The 19585-nt window shown below is 35.3% G+C and overlaps 1 protein-coding gene across 17 annotated transcripts in view; it reads right to left on the bottom strand.

Moving 5' to 3' along the window:
• The window catches only part of NUMB (NUMB endocytic adaptor protein), a 184063-nt gene that overhangs the window by 90800 nt on the left and 73678 nt on the right, over window positions 1-19585 (bottom strand). For 13 of the 17 annotated variants that reach the window (XM_045807866.2, XM_087856114.1, XM_087856111.1 and 10 more), the window contains one exon: window positions 7261-7345. The exons of 3 other annotated variants lie outside the window; for them this stretch is intronic. The gene's annotated coding sequence lies outside the window, so the exon portion shown is untranslated. Of the gene's footprint in view, window positions 1-7260; window positions 7346-9189; window positions 9512-19585 lie in introns of those variants that run through there. One more of the 17 variants, XM_087856107.1, reaches the window with a different exon arrangement.

Consider the following 19585-nt stretch of genomic DNA (forward strand, 5'->3'; position numbering starts at 1 on the left):
AGGAAGAAGCAGGCTCCCAGCGGAGGAGCCTGATGTGGGGCTCGATCCCATAACACTGGGATCACGCCCTGAGCCAAAGGCAGACGCTTAACGACTGCGCCACCCAGGCGCCCCTCACCTTTACCTTTTAAAGCATGTTAAGACTTAACATAAAAATACATATGACCAAAAAACAATAATAACAATATCACCCTTATCCCCACAATACAAATACACATGACTGACTTAAGATGGTGTTTCTTCAAGAATTAAACCTTTACTTATAAAACAAAATGGTTTTCCCCTGATATAGCAAGGACTGATTTAGCAAGGAACATCCTGATGAAAAAGGGCAGAATTGCTGAGAACGCTATCCTACTTTTACACTGACTTCCCTCCTCTAAGCATCTGTTAAGTGTGGGATGAGAAAAAGGTGCTGGAATCTGGAGAGGCAGACTAGAATAAAAATATATTTGGTTCCAAGAATTTAAAAGAGAGAGACAGAAATGTCACTGGAAAAATTACAGAAATAAGAAGGTTAAAAACAGCTCTGCTCCCCTTTAACTGACAAGTAACTTCACATATTATCTACACACATCATCTCTCCAATTCTTTAACCCTCTGGATCTGACTCTTTCATTTCCCTCACAATCCTCTCCCCTTATCCAAGACATTAACACAAGACTTGTAAAATATTCTCTTAAATCAGTCCACTGCTCTTTATCTCCACCATCAGAACCAGGGTCTAAAACTCTGCCTCTTACCTGACTAGTATAAGCCTCCTTCTGATCAACTGTGTACAAAGTAGCCAGTGTAACCTTTAAAAATGTAAAATGGATCATAGCAGTGAATAATAATTGCAAGGCTTTCTAAAGCATCTTCAAATTAAATCCAAACTCTCAGCATCTGAGAAGTCAGTATGGCAGAATAATTCACATTGTCCAAGAAAAAGTGCTTGGAACAGTGCCCTGCACACCACAAATGCGGAGTAAATGTTAGCATATTAAGGTACAGCTCCTGCTTGCCTCTCTTACCTGGAGGTGACACTCTCCGCAACTATGAGCCTTTCAGTTAACTAAAAGCTCTTTCCCATTTTGGGCCTGCTATTTCCCTCTGTCTGAAAGGCTTTTCTCTCAGTCCCTTCAACAACTTCTGTCTTTCACTCAGATATCAAGTCTCAACCTAAATGCCTTCTCCTTGATGAAGTCTTCTTTCCTCCTCTTTCTAAATACCACTCGCTATTATTCTGTATTGTACTACTCTTTTTATTTCCTTCACGCTGTTTATATTTTGTAATTTTTTTTTTGTTTCATTGGCTAAACTCTTGAACATCACCAGATGACTAAGCATCAATCCAATGAATTCTCTAACTTGCTTAATGTAGGAATCATCGGATTCTGTTCTATCTAAAATGTAGGTATTTATCTCCTCTTACCAACATGCTAATAAATTGGTCACTAATATAAGTATGTCACAGTCCATGCTATGATTCATTATATGTACACACTTCCCTTAATTGTTAATTAAATAAAACCCTGTGTCCAACAACATATTATGCTAGGTGCTGGAACAACAGGAACCAGGATGAGAAACTAAAGATTATTTCCACTCTTAAAGGCTTTAAGATTTTTTACTTATTTATTTGAAAGAGAGAGCAGAGTGAGTGAGAACAGGAGTCTGGTAGGGGAGTGGCAGAGGGAGAGGAAGAAGCAGGCTACCCGCTGAGCAAAGAGCCTCATGTGAGGCTTGATCCCATCAGGACCTGAGCCGAAGGCAGACACTTAACAGGCTGAGCCACCCAGGTGCCCCACCCTTAAGGTCTTGAATGATACAAGCATAGGATGGGAAAGAAAAAAAAGAGGAGCATTTCAAGTAGGGGATGGGGTGGGATGAAGAGTCATGATATAGATATAAAGATGTATATTTCACCAAAACTAAGATACCAAAGATTGCAGGATATGTTGCATTAAGAAAAAAAATGCTGCCAAAATTAATTAATAATTGTTCCTTAATTGTGAAATATCACCAGTAATAAGATGCATACCAATATGAGAGATGGATCCCAGTTTCAGAGATATTAAAATGTAAGGAAAAGAGGAGGAAGAGAAGAGAGAAGAGGAGAAGGAAAAAGAGGAGGAAGAGAAGGAAAAAAAATGACCAGTTATTAATGTAAAATCAGTCTTCCAAGAATCTCAAAAAATCTCAATGATATGGAATATTGGTTTTCATTTGCCTTGCGTTATTTTTGCTTTTCCCTTTATTTTTAACTTTTCTAAATCACTTTGTACATCTCTTATATACAGCATAGAGTTGAGTCTTGCTTTGTGATCCAAACTGAAAATCCTGGGTTTTTTGAAAGGTGTGTTAAATATAACAAAAAGATAAATCTTTTAAAATCCACGTATTTCAAAACTCCTAACTGACTTGTGGATCATAGGCTGTGACTTAAGAAAGTATAATTGGAAATTATAATAGCAAATTAAAAACCTTAAATACATATAGTTAAAAATAATTAGGGGCGCCTGGATGGCTCAGTCAGTTAAGTGTGTAACTCTTGATTTCAGCTCAGGTCACCATCTAGGGGTCGTGGGATAGAGCCCTGCATCAGACTCTGTGCTGAGCATGAAGCCTGCTTGGGAATTTCTCTCTTTCTCTTTCTCCCTCTCTCTCTATCTCCCCCTCTGCCTTTTCCCCTCCCCCTCTAAAAATAGTAATAATGATGAAAATATTCCATTTCAAACCTTATGAGACACTTATAAATGTATAGCTTTAAATGCCTATATTAGAGGGGCATCTGGTGGCTCAGTCGATTGAGTGTCTGGCTCGTGGTTTCAGCTCAGGTCATGATCTCAGGTCATGGGCTCGAGCCCTGCATCAGGCTCCAAGCTCGGCGCAGAGTCTGCTTATTCCTCTCTTTCTACTCCTCCCCCCTCTTGCTCTCTCTCTCTCAAATAAATAAATAAAATCTTTTTAAAAAAATGCTTATGTTAGAAAAAAGCCTAATAACTGGTGAGTTAAGCATCTATCTGAAGGAATCAGAAAAAGAAAAAAGAAAACCCAAAGAAATTTGAATAAAATTCCGCTTCCGGTAGCACATTAGGATATATCATTCACCTAATTCTCTCACTGAAAATAGCTAAAAGTGATGGGTAAAATTTTATTTCAAAAAATATTAAAAGCACTGAAGAGCTGGTGAGATCATAAAAGAATAACCAGACCAAAATCTATGAGAAAGCAGAAACTCAAAGAGATAAGTGGCACAATGAAATAGTTTTTATCTTGTATACATCTGCCTAAAAAACCAAGTTAAGCTTTAATTTTGATAATCTCTTGGGAGAGAAGAGAAATCAAAGACTAAGACCCACCCCAAATGGAAAATCTAACAAGAGACCCTTTCTCTATAAAGCTGGGACCCGCCCCCATCCAAAAGTTTCACACTCAGGAAGAGTGAACAGGAAAAGCAAACCCGGTCCACCCCTTCATCACCAAAGGACAAGGAAATTTGTCTTCCTGATGCAGAAGAGAACAAGGATACCTAACAGGTTGTAAAGCCAAGCAAGCCCACACACATATTTGCCATCCAAAGTCACCCCATTAGGGTGGTCCAAAACCTCAAAGGATAAATTTAGTCACCAAATTGCAGTAGTTTGAGGTATCTGGGGGAAAAAAACTAAAGGTATATCCTCTTGAAGCAATGTGTTTCCTTCTTGGACCTCAAAGAAGAACCACAAGTATTTTTTCCAGGGAAAATAAGCAATTCACAGTAAAAGTCTCACAGAGGATAAATAAAAAGAAATCTATACCTAGGTACAGCATATGAAAATTCAGAAAGCCAAAAAATAAAGAGTTCAAAAGCAGCAAGAGGTTAAAAAAAAAAAAAAGACACATTCACTTAAGGAAACAATTATTAGGCAGCTGATTTATCAATAGCAACAATGGAAACCAACTGTAAGAGAATTATCTTTTACAATGACTACAAAAAATACTGCCAGCCCATAATTTTAGACCTAATGCAATATCTATCAAAAAAAGTGATACAGACAAAAAAAGTGATATAGATTTCAGACAAAATAGCTGAGAGTTTACGACAGAAAATCTCATTGAGAATTCTAAAGAAAAAAAAATCTCCAAAAAGAAAGAAGTGATCCAGATGGAAAATCTGAAATCCCTGGAAAAATCAAGAGCACACAAAGTTGGAACTGACATCAAATTCAGAGGCTCATTATCACCATTTTCTGCCACATAGACTGAAGAGTGGAAAAGCCAGCTGACAACAAGAGGAAAGGAAGAAGAAAGAAAGAAGGTCCTAGTAGCACTGTAAACCCCTGGGTCCAGCTATTCTCAAAGCCTACTGAAATCCTGTCCTTGGAAAATATGAGATACCCTAATGTCCCTATATTACACTCTGCTTTTCATTTAAAAAGTGTGTAAAGGAGAAAGGCCAAAAATGTATGAAAAAGAAAACATATAATAGAGAAAATCGAAGTCAAGCACTGGTTTTTGATAAAGCTAAGAAAATACATAAACCCTCTAATAAGACTGATGAAGGAAAACAAAAGCCACAAAAAATATTAGGAATAAAAAAGAGAAATACTAAGCAGAAATTTAAAAGATAAGAATGAACAACTTTATGCCAAATACTTAAAAAACCCAGAAAAAATGGATTCCTAAAAAAGGAAAATTTTTTTCTAAAAACTGCCCTAACTACAAACAGAAATTTTAAATAAAACCATTTAGAAAACTGAATACATACCTCCCCAAAAAATATTAAGCTCATACACTCCCCTCAAAATACTAAGCCCAGACAGCTGAAAAGAAGTTCAACCAAACTTTCAAGAAACAGATCTTTCTAGTCTTACATGAACCCTTAGGGGAGGCAGGAGATAGAAAGGAATAGTTTCCAAACTCGTTCTTTGAAGCTAGTATAATCTGAGTACCAAAACCAAACAAAGATAACATAAGAAATAAAATTATGGGCCACTATCACCCATGAACTTAGATGCAAAATCCTAAATGAAATACTAATAAACTAAATCCACTTGTATATGAAAAAAAAGACCATCATATTAATTTTGGTTCAGTCCAGCGATGCAAGGGTAATTCAACATTAGGAAACCTATAAATGTCATTCACCACCTTAACAGAATAAGGAAAAAGACTGATATGATCTTCTCACAAATACAGAAAAAGTATCTGATAAAATTTAATACTCATTCTTCACAAAAGAACATCTTAGCCAACTAGCAACAGAAATGTCTTTAACCTATACAGTATCTATCAAAAATCTACAGCAAACACTATTCTTAATAGTGAAACATAAGAAGCACTTGCTTTTAAAAATTAAGTGCAACATAAGAATGCCTACTATTAACACTTGTATTGAATACTGTACTGGAAGTCCTAATTAGCACAACAATGAAAAAGAAAAGATGTAACTCCTGGAAAGGAAGACACAGTTTGCATTCACAGTATTTTAATAAAATAATTTAGTAAGGTGACTGAACATAGATCTATATCATATACCAAAAAAGCTTACATAAGCAAAAAGAAATGGAAAGGAAAAACAAAAGAGGAAAAATATACTATTTATAATAGTAACAAAAATAAGGTATCTAATAATTCAAAGAGAAGACCTGAGAGAGATTTATGGAGAAAAAGAAAAAGACTTTACTGAGAGATATTTTTAAGTATTTAAATAACTACAAAGACATACCATGTTCAAGGATAGGAAGACTCAGTATCATGAAATAAAGAGAATTAAATGTATGTGTACATTAAAAGTTACAAAGATCTTTTTTTAAAAAAAGTTACAGAGATCTTGGGCTCATATACAAGGCAAGTCCCATTTTATTCATTTATTTTTTAAAGATTTTATTTATTTACTTGAGAGAAAGAGAGAGAGCGAGAGAGAGAGCGAGCAGAAGCTGGGGGTGGGGGGAGCAGAGGGAGAGGGACAAGCAGACTCCCTGCTGAGCAGGGAGCCAAACATGGGGCTCAATCCCAGGACCCTGAGATCATGACCTGAGTCAAAGTCAGATGCTTAAGTGACTGAGCTACCCAGGGCCCTACAAGGCAAGTCCGATTTTAAAATTATAGCTTTGGAATACTTGCATAACTTGACTCAAATTACTACCATTTATGGCTATTTTTGCAATTGGTATAAACTTCTTAGTCACTAATCACAGATATTTTAACTAAATTGTAGTAATAATGGATATGGCACTTCAGAATTCTTACGGTTGCAAGAAAGAAGCATGAGTGAAGAGTATATGATCAGTACACGGCTGAGTTCTAGCTGAATGTGCTGTGGCCCCATTGGTTCAAAGAACAATCAGTGTGCACATTCAACACAATGTAAGTTCTGATAACTACTCCTGCAAGTGATGAAATGTTACTAACATTTTACATAACACGTAAGGTTTTGGTTCTTGATAATTATATGTGAACACTGCCAAAATATCTCCTTAAAAGCCACCTGAAAATGTAAACATTTATTCTGAATATAAATTGCATCTATAAGAGGAAAACAGACAAAACACATTCATAATACAATGATCACACAGGGTTCAAAGGGTATCTACAGTGGACATATGTATGGTCTTTATACATAAAGTACACTTCTATGTGTGAGGTCCATAAGCAGTTGCCCAGTTTGCTCTAACACAGATCTGAAATTGATCAAATGTATGATTTTCCTTAGGTCTAACTTATTCAAATTTAATTTTGGTTTATGTGAATTTTGTGGTATCTTATATTGCTGCTTAAACTTTCCTTATTCAATTTCCTAACAGAATTAGAAGTAATGATCATTTGTTTTACTAGCTGCTAGGAGATGATAATACTAGTAGCTAACATTCATTGAATGCTTACTGTGTGTCAGGCACTGTTACAAGTGCTTTTGTACATATTAAAGAATTTAATCTCCACAACAACTTTACCAGGTGGATATTATTATTATCACCATTTTATAGGTAGGAAAACTGAGGTATAGAAAAAGTTAAGTCACTTTCCCAATGTCACACAAGTAAGTGGAAAAGCTTAGGGATTCATACCCAGGAGTCTGTCTCCAGAGCCCAGACCCTCAATTACTATGTTACACCTCTTTTCACAATATTTAGAAGATACATAAAATTATCATGGACAAAAAATTCACCATTAAAAAAATTATCAGTAACAGTTAAACAACAGTTAAGCAATATTAATAGCAATACAACTAATCATAGGTTGATACTTAACAGCTATTTCAAAGTTTCATGGCTATAATTAAGAAGTTGGACAGACCTGGCTCTGAATCTTGGCTGTGCCCTTTACAAGCTGTGTGACTTTGGACAAGTTTCGTAACTTCACCAAGCCTCAGTTTCCTCATCTGTAAAATGAGAATAATAAACATCTCACAAAATTGTTGTAACATAATTACTGCTACATTGCACTGATAGAGTAATTCCAAACAAAACACAGGTACACAAAATACAAAGAGGAGGTCCTCAATTCTCCCCAGAAAATAGGACTTTATTCTAATGATATAAGAAAGATGACTGCTCCAAGTTACCACAGAAACTATAAAATCCACACACCAATGTAGAACCACAACCTCCTCTAATTCATAACAAATAATTCCCCTAGATACAAGTCAAATGCCTAAGAGGTAAATGACTGAATCTTTAAAATTTAAAATACTGTATACACACAAAGAAAGAGACAAGTAGAACAGATATTGTTGTTTGCTGACAACTCCCACAAATTCCATTCCACACATATCCTTTCTAACACTGGTAGTAAGTATTCAAGGGTCCCAAAACATAAAGAGCTGTGTCAACAAGGAGTGATTCTTGGTAATGACAGGAAGGAATTTTTATAAGGAAAAAAAAAAGAAAGAGACATGCCATCAAAGCAGGGTAGAACTATTGTTACCGTCTAAGGAAGGACTATTCCATTTTAATTATCATTTCACTGGTCAAACAAGTTAAACTGTCACTATTGCTGACTTTAGACTCTCAATCAAATAATTTTACAATTAATAAACACATTTCTATCAATATCTGCATTTACCAATAAATTATCTATAATATTATCTATCTGTTATAAGGTTAGGTGTTTATTTGAAGGGGGTAGTTTTAGTAATACAAAAACCTTTTTTATTTTCAATTTATTATTATTATTATTTATTTGCAGTCCTGTTTACTGCAATATTTTTTACAATAGCCAAGATATGGAAGCAACCTAAGTGTCCAACAATAGATGAATGGATAAGATAGATGTGGGGTGTTGTGTGTGTGTTTATGTATCTATATATGTAAACAGAACACTATTCAGCCATAAAAAAGGATGAGATTGTGCCATTTGAGAAAACACGGATGGACCCAGAGGGTATTATACTAAGTGAAATAAATCAGACTAAGAAAAACAAATACTATATGATTTTATTTCCATGTAATCTAAAAGCAAATGAATAAACAAAAATAGAATCAGATATATAAATACAGAGAACTGATGGTTGCCAGAGAGGAGGAGGGTAGGGAGTTAGGCAAAATGGATGAAGGGGAGTGGGAAATACAGGCTTTTGAATATGGAATGAATAAATCATGGGACTAAAAGGCATAGCATAAGGAATATAGTCAATGGTACTATAGTAGTGTTGTATGGTGATGGTAGTTACACTTGTGGTGAGCACAGCATAATGTATAAACTTGTTGAATCACGATACTGCACACCTGAAACTAATTTAACATTGTATCTCAACTATACTCAAATTTTTTTAAATCCAGAAAAGTATGAAAAAAAATACCTTTAAATAATCTTTATTTCACTAATTTTAGAACAAAGAAAAACTGTAAGCAATGTATTTGAATATGCCTCATAATTTTCAGAACCTTGGTAAAAACCTTTTTTTTAAAGGAATGACAGGAATAATATTTTACATAAACCCTATAGAATAATTTTGTTAGAAGCTCATTGATACTATTATCAAGGTGAGTTTTTATGAATGTCACCAGTCTAATAAGAATTATATTAAGTATTAAAATAACTTACAAAAATTATTAAAATGATTGTGCGTCATTGTAGCTCAAAGATTTAATAAAGAAAGAACTTCCACTCCCTAAAATATTCCCTCGTAACAAATAATTGCAAAAATGCCAACAGACACATGAAAAGATGCTCATCATCGCTAATCCCCAGGGAAACTCAAATCACAATGAGATATCACCTCACCTGTCAGAATGGCTAAAATCAACAACATACGAAACAGGAGGTGTTGGTGAGGATGTGGAGAAAAAGGAACACTTGTGCACTGTTGATGGAAATGCAAACTGGTGCAGCCACTGTGGAAAACGGTATGTAGGTTCCTCAAAAAGTTAAAAAATAGGGGCGCCTGGGTGGCACAGCGGTTAAGCGTCTGCCTTCGGCTCAGGGCGTGATCTTGGCGTTATGGGATCGAGCCCCACATCAGGCTCCTCCACTGGGAGCCTGCTTCTTCTTCTCCCACTCTCCCTGCTTGTGTTCCCTCTCTCGCTGGCTGTCTCTATCTCTGTCGAATAAATAAATAAAATCTTTAAAAAAAAAAAAAGTTAAAAAATAGAACTACCCTACAATCCAGCAATTGCACTACTGGGTATTTACCTAAAGAATATAAAAACACTAATTCAAAGGAATACATGCACTCCTATGTTTATAGTGGCATTATTTACAATAGCCAAGATATGGAAGCAGCCCAAGTGTCCACCGACTGATGAATAAATAAAGATGTGGTACATATGTATAGTGAACTATTACTCAGCCATAAAAAAGAATGAAATCTTGCCATTTGCAACAACACAGATGGAGCTGGACAGTATAATGCTAAGTGAAATAAGTGAGAGAAAGACAAATACCATATGATATGTGGCATTTAAGAAACAAATGAGCAAAGGCAGAAAAGAAGAGAGAGAGACACACACACAAAACAAGAAACAGACTCTTAACTATAGAGAAAAAACCGATGGTTACTGGAAGGGAGGTGTGCGTGGAGATGGGTTAAACAGGTGATGGGGATTAAAGAATATACTTGTTGTGCTGACCACCAAGTGAATTGGTGAATCACTAAATTGTCCATCTCAAACTAATATTACACTGTATGTTAACTAAACAGAATTTAGATAAAAACTTTCAAAAAATAATTATAAAAATGGCCTTCGAATTTTCTTAATAAATTCATTAAAATATTTGTCTGGAACATGGCAATCTGATTTTTATAAAGCACCCTTCTTACAGAAGTTTATTAGTTATATAGGAAATGTTTAGGAAGTCCTTAATAAACCTACTGTACACATGTCAAAGGAAATGAATATAGGACAACAAGGTGCTCAATGAGGTTACTTGGTCATGACAGAACTCCAAACAAAAATTCAGGTCCTTCTGCTCTGTATCTTAACAGTTTGGAATTTTTCGATTTAATCAGCATTTCCTTCACTACTTTACTTTCTCTAAGTGATGAGAATATTTTTGTACTTTTTTATGATTCTATAAATAACTGATAAAATCAAGTTGTTCCATCACAACTCCCATATATGAAAAGATGACTGTAACTTATGAATTTTTAGGTAACTTTTTTATCCTTATATAACTTGCAAATACCACCAAGTATTTACATTTTACCCCATTTACTTTGTCATTCTCTCATTCACACCTTTTTTTCTGAACCATGTGAGTAAGTTGCAGACATTGTACCATTTCAGCACTCAATGTCTCCATTATCTTCCTAGGAAGACAGATAGATAACTACAGTACAGCTAACCAAATCAGTATTGTATCAATGTTAAAATTTCTGTTACATAGAGTTCATATTCAAATACCACTAACTGACTTAAAAATGTCCTTTAAAACTATTGCTTTCCCCAGTCCAAAATCCAATTCAGGATCATGCACTGCATTTAGTGGTAATGTCTCCTTAGAATCCTATCATAAGGAACAGTTCCTCAGTCTACATCTTTTAAGACTAATATTTTTGAAGAATACAGACCAATTATTTTGTAGAACATCCTTCAATTTACCTTTGTCTGATGGTCTCTCATGTTTAAATTCAGGCGGTGCATTTTTTGTAGGAATGTCACAAAGTAACATTGGGTCCTTTGCACATATCAAAAGCTGCAAGAGGTTAGTGTGTTCTATTATCAAAGTGATGCTAACTTTGACCACTTGGTTAAAGGGCATCCTAACAAGTTTCTCCACTGTGAAGTTACTGTTTTTCTCTTTGTAATAAGTTAATATTTTGTAAGGAATTATCTTGAGGCTAGGTAAATATCACATTCCTCATCAACCTTTCAACCAATAGTTTGGTACCTGCAAATTATTTTTGTGTGAAAATAGTATTTAAATTGTTCTGGTCATTTTCCAATTTCAACAGTTCTACATTTATATGCAATTTTAAGGAAGAACCTTCCCTTCTCCCCCACTAAGTTATTTACTCAATCTTAAAATAGAAAGTAGTTATAAAAAAAAAGGTTTTAAAATTGCCAAATTATACCATCGCCAAAAACAAAACAAAACAAAAAACAGCCTACAAACTAGGGTTCCTTATTTGTTTATAGTTCTTTTTATCTTGAGTTTGAAAATATATACTATGCCCCAAAGTCACCTGGGTTCTCTTCAGCATGGTTACATTATTCATTTGAAACACAGGTTCATATGTTTTCTGTTTATATTTTAGATTTTATCTTCATCTTTATTATATTTTCTGATTTTAAGTATCTAAAACATCAGCATGATAATGTTCTCTGATATTCTGAATTGATGGCAATATACATTGCTACCAGACATTCTCTCTCAACCAGAGCTTGTAATAATAGAGCTCAACAGTTTAGGAAGTATATTTCCCATAAGAAGTGAGCCTTTCTGCAGCCAACTCCAGGTATCCATCATCACCCCACTCAGGCCCAGCTGTTTTCTGGGAATTACTGTTTCTAGATAGTGAAAGAAAGATAAAAGAAAATGGGTGAACCCTACTTGAGCAATCTTACATAGATCATTACCTGTAAAATGGTTTTCAAACTGTGATACTTACAGAGATTCCACAGGGTGTAAGGGGACAGGAACGAATGGAGAGAACTCCAAGTCCCAGCCCTGGCTTCACTTAAAGCTGCTATGGTCATATTGGTATAATATAGTGAACTGAAGCCTGAGATTCTGTTCATTCAGCTCACTCAAGCTAGTATTTACTGAGTATCTATGTTGTCCCAGGCAATGTTCTAGGTGCTTCAGTGAAAAACTTTTGTGGGACTTTAATTCTAATAAGTAAAGTATATCATTAGTTAAAAGGTAAAAGTTATGGAGAAAATTCAATAAGATAAAGGTGTTAAACATCAGGGAAGGAACACAGTTTGCACTATTAGGGTGTTCAGTTTAGGTGTGAGAAAGGAAGCCTTTCTTTTATATAAATAACTTTTTTAAGTTTGAAAGTCACTAGAAGAGAAAAGCAGCCAAATTTTCCACTTAGTGCTAACCCTGTGTCTACAGGTCAGGGACAGGCCATCAGAAAGAAAAGCATGAAACTTTTTCCCTCCTTCTTTCACAGGATCTTATGCCAAAATCCAGGAATGTTTTGGTTGGTTTCCTCAATCCAGCTCTTCTACTTTGTAAGTAATTGAATATTTCTCCTAGACTCTGGCAAACTCAGAAATATTAAATTTTAATTTTTCTACAAACTAATTTAGTGGGAAATGGTACATGCAGTATCAAGGCTCATACCCCCTCTTTAAGACCCTTAAACTACATTAACCATTATCCTATCCAAATCACACTATCACTCCTGAGTTTACAATCCACAAAAGACTATGATACCTAATCTTTCTCAGTTGTGCTAAGTCATATCACTCACATCTTAAACAACTGAGTTTGTCTGAATCTAAGTGCAGAACTGTATAATAATCGCAGGTAACATTTAATCAGCTCTTACTACTAAGTGCCAGCTATTGTTTTATGAGACTTAATGTATATTACTTCTTTTATACTTCATAAAAACCCTATGTGGTAAGTAACACCATTACCCCCATTTTATAGATGAAGAAACCAAGACGTGGACAGGTTAAATAACTGGCTCAAGGTTACACAGTGTACAAATGGGAAAGCTGGGATTATAACTCAGATAGTTTGTGCCATTACCTGTGCACATTAAATTGATTCTCAAAAAATCTTTATATAATGTACTTTAAATTCTATCTCGTAGATTCAGCCAATTCAGACTATAGAGGAAAAAAACCGGTCTTCCAACACAAATATTATTTTTCAAAGCTTTAACTGAGTATTTGATCAGCATGCCATGAGGGAGCCAATTATTAACAAAAATGTGATGAAAAATATTAGCAAACTGAAACCAACAATGTATAAAATAAAATTATACACCACAACCAAGTGGGATTTACCTTAGGTATGTAAGGCTGATTCAACATTCAAAAATCATTTAATGTAATCCATTACATTAACAAGTTAAAAAAGAAACATCACATGATCATATCGATACAGAAAAAGCATCTGACAAAATCCAAATTCATTCATGATAAAAACTCTTCAGCAAACTAGGAATAGAGGGGAATATCCTCAATCCACAAAAACCTAGAGCTAACATCATACTTAATGGTGAGAACCTAGAAGACTTCCTGACAAGATCAAGAACTTCGCAAAGATGTCTCCTCTTACCACTCCTTTTTAACATTATATTGGAAGTCCAGGCTAATGAAAAAAGACAAGAAAAGGAAATAAAATGTATACATACTGGGAAGGAAGAAATAAAACTGTCTTTGTTCACAGATGACATGGTTGCATAAGCAGAAAATCCAAAAGAATAAAAAAAAAAAGAACTTATGGAACTAATAAGCAATTACAGCAAAGTTGCAAGATACAAGGTTAATACACAAAAGTCAATCAATTTCCTATAAACCAGCAATGAACAAGTGAAATTTGAAATTTAAAACAATACATTTATATGAGCACCTGAAAAAATTAGACACTTAGGTATAATTTAGCGCAATTTACCAAAATATGTATAACATCTATATAAGGAAAATTATAAAACTCTGATGAACGATATTAAAGATAAGCTAAATTAATGTAGAAATATTCCGTGTTCACGGATGGGAAGATTGCCAAGATATCAATTGAGCTACTTGAGCTATAGATTCAGTACAATTCCAATCAAAATCCCAGCAAATTACTTTGTGGATATGACAAACTCATTCAAAAATTTAAAGGCCGTGTCAACTATACTCAAATAAAAATATTTAAAAGTAATAAAAATAAAATGTTAAGCCCACATACAGTTAACTGATCTTTCATATAAAACAGCAAAAGTGAGACAATGCAGAAAATACAGTCTTTTTAACAAATGGTACTAGAACTAGGAAAAAAAAAGAATTTAGACATAGACTTTACACCCTTCTCTAAAAATTAACTCAAAATGGATCACAGACCTAAATATAAAATGCAAAACTATGAAACTACTAGAAGATAACAGGAAAAAACCTAGATCACTTAGGGTATAATAATGACTTTTTAAATGCAAGACAAAAGGCGTGATCTGTGAAAGAAATAATGGAGAAGCTGGACTTCCTTAAAATTAAAAACTTCTGCTCAGCCTAAGACACTGTCAAGATTCAGCTACATGCAAAAGAATGAAACTTGACCACTCTCTCATACCATACACAAAAATAAACTCCAAATGGATGAAAGACCTCAATGTGAGACAGGAATCCATCAAAATCCTAGAGGACAGCATAGGCAGCAACCTCTCCGACATCGGCCACAGCAACATTTTTCATGATACATCTCCAGAGGCAAGAGAAACAAAAGATAAAATGAACTTGTGGGACTTCATCAAGATAAAAAGCTTCTGCACAGGCAAGGAAACAGTCAAAAAAACTAAGAGGCAGCCCACGGAATGGGAAAATATATTTGCAAATGACGCTACAGATAAAAGACTGGTATCCAAGATCTACAAAGAATTTCTCAAACTCAATACACAAGAAACAAATAAACAAATCATAAAATGGGCAGAAGATATGAACAGACACTTTTCCAATGAAGACATACAAATGGCTAACACATGAAAAAATGTTCAAAATCATTAGCCATCAGAGAAATTAAAATCAAAACCACACTAAGATACCACCTTATGCCAGTTAGAATGGCAAAAATTGACAAGGCAAGAAACAACAATTGTTGGAGAGGATGTGGAGAAAGGGGATCCCTCCTACATTGTTGGTGGGAATGCAAGTTGGTACAGCCACTCTGGAAAACAGTGTGGAGGTCCCTTAAAAAGTTAAAAATTGAGCTACCCTATGATCCAGCCATTGCACTACTGGGTATTTACCCCAAAGATACAGACTTAGTGAAGAGAAGGGCCATATGCACCCCAATGTTCAGAGCAGCATTGTCCACAATAGCTAAATCGTGGAAGGAGCCGAGATGCCCTTCAACAGATGACTGGATTAAGAAGATGTGGTCCATATATACAATGGAATATTACTCAGCTATCAAAAAGAATGATTTCTCAACATTTGCTGCGACATGGACGGCACTGGAGGAGATAATGCTAAGTGAAATAAGTCAAGCAGAGAAAGACAATTATGTGGTTTCTCTCATCTATGGAACATAAGAACTAGGAAGATCGGTAGGAGAAGAAAGAGATAAAGAAAGGGGGTTAATCAGAAGGGGGAATGAAGCATGACAGGCTATGGACTCTGGGAAACAAACTGAGGGCTTCAGAGGGGAGGGGGTGGGGGAATGGGATAGGCTGGTGATGGGTAGTAAGGAGGGCACGTATTGCATGGTGCACTGGGTGTTATACGCAACTAATGAATCATCGAACTTTACATCAAAAACCAGGGATGTACTGTATGGTGACTAACATAATATAATAAAAAAATATTATTATAAAAAAAGACACTGTCAAGAGAATGAGAAGACAAGCCACAGATTGGGAGAAAATACTTGCAAAAGACATATCTGATAACGGACTATTATCCAAAATATACAAAGAACTCTTAACACTTAGCAATAAGAAAACAATTTGATTTAAAAGTGGGCAAAGACTTGACAGACATCTCAACAAAGATATACAGGTGGCAAATCAACATTTAAAATGATGTTCAACATCAAATGTCATTCAGGAACTACAAATTACGACAATGAGATAACACTACACACCTATTATTAGAATGCCCAAAATCCAGAACACTGACAACACCAAATTCTGGCAAGGATTTGGAGCAACAGTAACTTTCATTTATTCTTGGTGGGAATGCAAAATGGTACAGCCACTTTGGAAGACAGTTTGGCAGTTCCTTAAAAACTAAACATACTCTTACCATATGATCTAGCAATCCTCTTCCTTGGTATTTATCCAAAGGAGCTGAACACTTACATCCACACAAAACCTGCACATGGTTGTTTATAACAGCTTAATTCATAATTTCCAAAACTTGGAAGCAACCAAGAAGTCCTTCAGTAGGTAAATGAATAAACTGTGATATATCCAGAAAATGGAATAATATTCAGCACTAAAAAGAAATGAGCTACCAAACCAAGAAAAGACACAGGGAAAACTTAAATGAGTCTAAGAGAAAAGGCTACATCTTGTATGATTCCCACTCTATGGTATTCAGGAAAAAGCAAAACTTTGGAGACAGTAAAAACATTGCCAGTGGCTGGTTGCCAAGGGGTAGAGGGTTTCGAGGGACATATAGGCAGAACACAGCTTTTAGGACACTGAAGCTATTCTGTATAACATTGTAATTTTACAGACAGTATGGTCATTATGTATTTGTCAAAACTTACAGAATACGTAACACAAAGAGTGAACCCTAACGAAAACTATGGACTTTGGGTATTAATGATATGTCACCATAAGTTCATCGACGTAACAAATGTACCACTCCAGTGTCTAATGTTAATAGTCAGGGAGGTTGTGCATATGTGGGGGCAGAGGGACTATATGAACTCTGTACTTTCTGCTTAAGTCTGCCATGAACGTAGAAGTGCTCTTAAAAGTAAACTCTATTTAAAAAAAAAAAAAAAGTGGCCAGATCCAAAGAAGTACTTATAATAGGCCAAAAAGACTTCTCTCCAGGATCAAGTAGTCAATGGAATCATGTTTGCCCTTTGTATATTGCATATTACCCAGTTATTAACTCACTTACCTGAACTACCAAGCAATCCACATTTCTAAATCTTACCCAAAAATTTATCTCAAAAGACCTACTTCCTCTTCCTATATCAGAAAAAAACACCTAAGTGCTGCTTCTTAATTTAGTTCTAGAATGATTTTTTAAACGTAGTTCATAAAAATTGTGAGGGGCACCTGGGTGGCACAGTCGGTTAAGCGCCCGACTCTTGGTTTCAGCTTAGGTCATGATCTCAGGATGGTGAGACGGAGCCCCATGTCAGGCGCCACCATGCTCAGTAAGGCGTCTGCTTAAGACTCTCTCTCCCTCTGCCACCCCCACCTCCTGTTCTTTCTCTCTTAAATATTTTTAAAAAATAAAAATAAAAAACATTGTGATTTGAACCAGAAAACATATGTTCATTTATTCAACAAATTATGTATTGAGAAGCAATTACAGGACAAGTACTCTTTTAGACTATGGAGATAAGACAGAATGAACCAAAGTCTCTACCCTCCTGGTGGTGTATTTGGGGAGGCTGTAAAAATAATAAAGAAACAAATATATAATATGTTGTATATGAAGAAAATCGGGGTAAGAGGAAAGAAAGTGATGGTGTTAAGGGGGCAGGCGAAAAATAGGACATTCTTTTAAATAAAGAGGTAATTCCGTCTTTGCTATTTAGGTCATATTTGGGCAGACAGATCTGAAGGTATTGGGTAGTGAGAGGGAAAACTCAAGTAGACAGGTGGGAGAAAGCACTCTGGGTCAAAGGAACACCAAGTGCACAAATCCCAAGGCAGAACTATGTCCAGTGTGTCAGAGGAACAGAAAGGCGATGATGATGAAGCTATAGCTTCCTAAGTGAAGGGAGAATAGGAAATGAGGTCAGAAAGGAAGCCAACTGCTTCATATGGCTTTACAGCATATTGCAAGGGGAGAAATCAGGAGTGTGGTAGTTTAGCTTGATAAAATGTAAAAGTTTATAAATAAGATAGTGATACATCAAATTTGCTTTTGAAAATGGCTAGCTCCAAGTCTATCACATGTTACATTCATCTTTAAATAGTCCTAATATCCAAGTCTGGAAGTAGTACCTCCACTGCTTTTTCACTTCTTTTATCATTTACTGCCTTTTACATATTATAACTATTGATGTATGTCATGCCCTATAGAATTTAGGCAACTTGAGAGTAGAATTCATGGTTTATAGTTGTTTAATAGTAAAAAGGGCCACCATTTATTGAGCAAATTTATCAATTAGCTCATTTAATCCTTCTATTATCACTTCCATTAGTATTTAGCACATGAGAAAATTCGGGTTCAGAGATATTAAATAACTGATGCAAAATTATATAGCTAATTAGTAGGGTAACATTTTAACTCAGGTTTGTCTGACTCTAGAGCCAATGTTCCATGTTGTCTTTAATCAACCTCAGTATCTCATTTAGAAGCTTGTTTGCAAAAGACACCTAATATATTTGTACTGAGTAAATAACTAAAATAAATAACTCTGTCTAGGGACAGAAAGAGAATTAGAGTCAGACCAGTGATCACATCAGAATTGGAAAAAAACGGGGAAAAAAAAACATAAGAAAATTCTTAGTAAAGCTTATAAAGAGCTCAGCATAATTTTGCACTTGCCTATCAGTCCAAGTACACTCGCTTTCTTTGATACCTTAAATCCACTATGCCCCTTTTCACTCTAAGTTCTCTTTAATCCATAGTTTTAACAACATCTTACTTTTCCTAAGTTAATTCTACTCATCCTTCAGAGCTCTGCTCAAATATCACTTCGTCAAAGTAACTGTCCTTGACCACCACCTCCCTCACCTGAACTAAATCTCTATAATAAGCAGGTAACAACCTATACTTCTCTTTTACGGTTTATCACAATATAAATAAAGGTGTAGGTAATACTTCTCCGAAAGAATAAAAGCTGCATGAGGGCAGGATCCTAATCTGTCAAGTTCACTGCAATGATTAATATATGCTTAAAATTATTTATAATATTGCTTTATTATAAGTTATTATTCAATAAGTTATTTAATAATAGACATCCATTATAAATTATTATACAGTAGAGTGCATCTGACCAATTCCCCTGGCAAGAAAAACTATAAAAATGGGATTTAAAAACAAACAAACAAAAATAAACACAGAAAGCAGGCAGGATGAGAGAAGCCAAAATACCAGAGAAAAAAGGAGATGTAGAGTTAAGCCTGCCATTCTCCATCACTTTTTCCTCCTGAGGCAACTAGCTGCATTCTAGACCTTTTGACAGTCTCCCAGGGCTGCAAAGACAGAAATCAGAGCTCCTGTCTTATCAAGACAGGCAGGATTTGAGGGGTTGAAATTCCACAGAAAAGGCAACCACAGAAAAATGAGGCTGGATGTTCTGTACTGCATTTGCCCTTAGGGTATTTACTGAATCCTAACCTGTGTGGGGAGCAAGAGGCAAAAAAAAAAAAAAAAAA

This window comes from Ursus americanus, chromosome 26 (genome assembly GCF_024610735.1).
Source record: "Ursus americanus isolate L20-20 chromosome 26, mUrsAme1.1.p, whole genome shotgun sequence".
NCBI lineage: Eukaryota > Metazoa > Chordata > Mammalia > Carnivora > Ursidae > Ursus > Ursus americanus.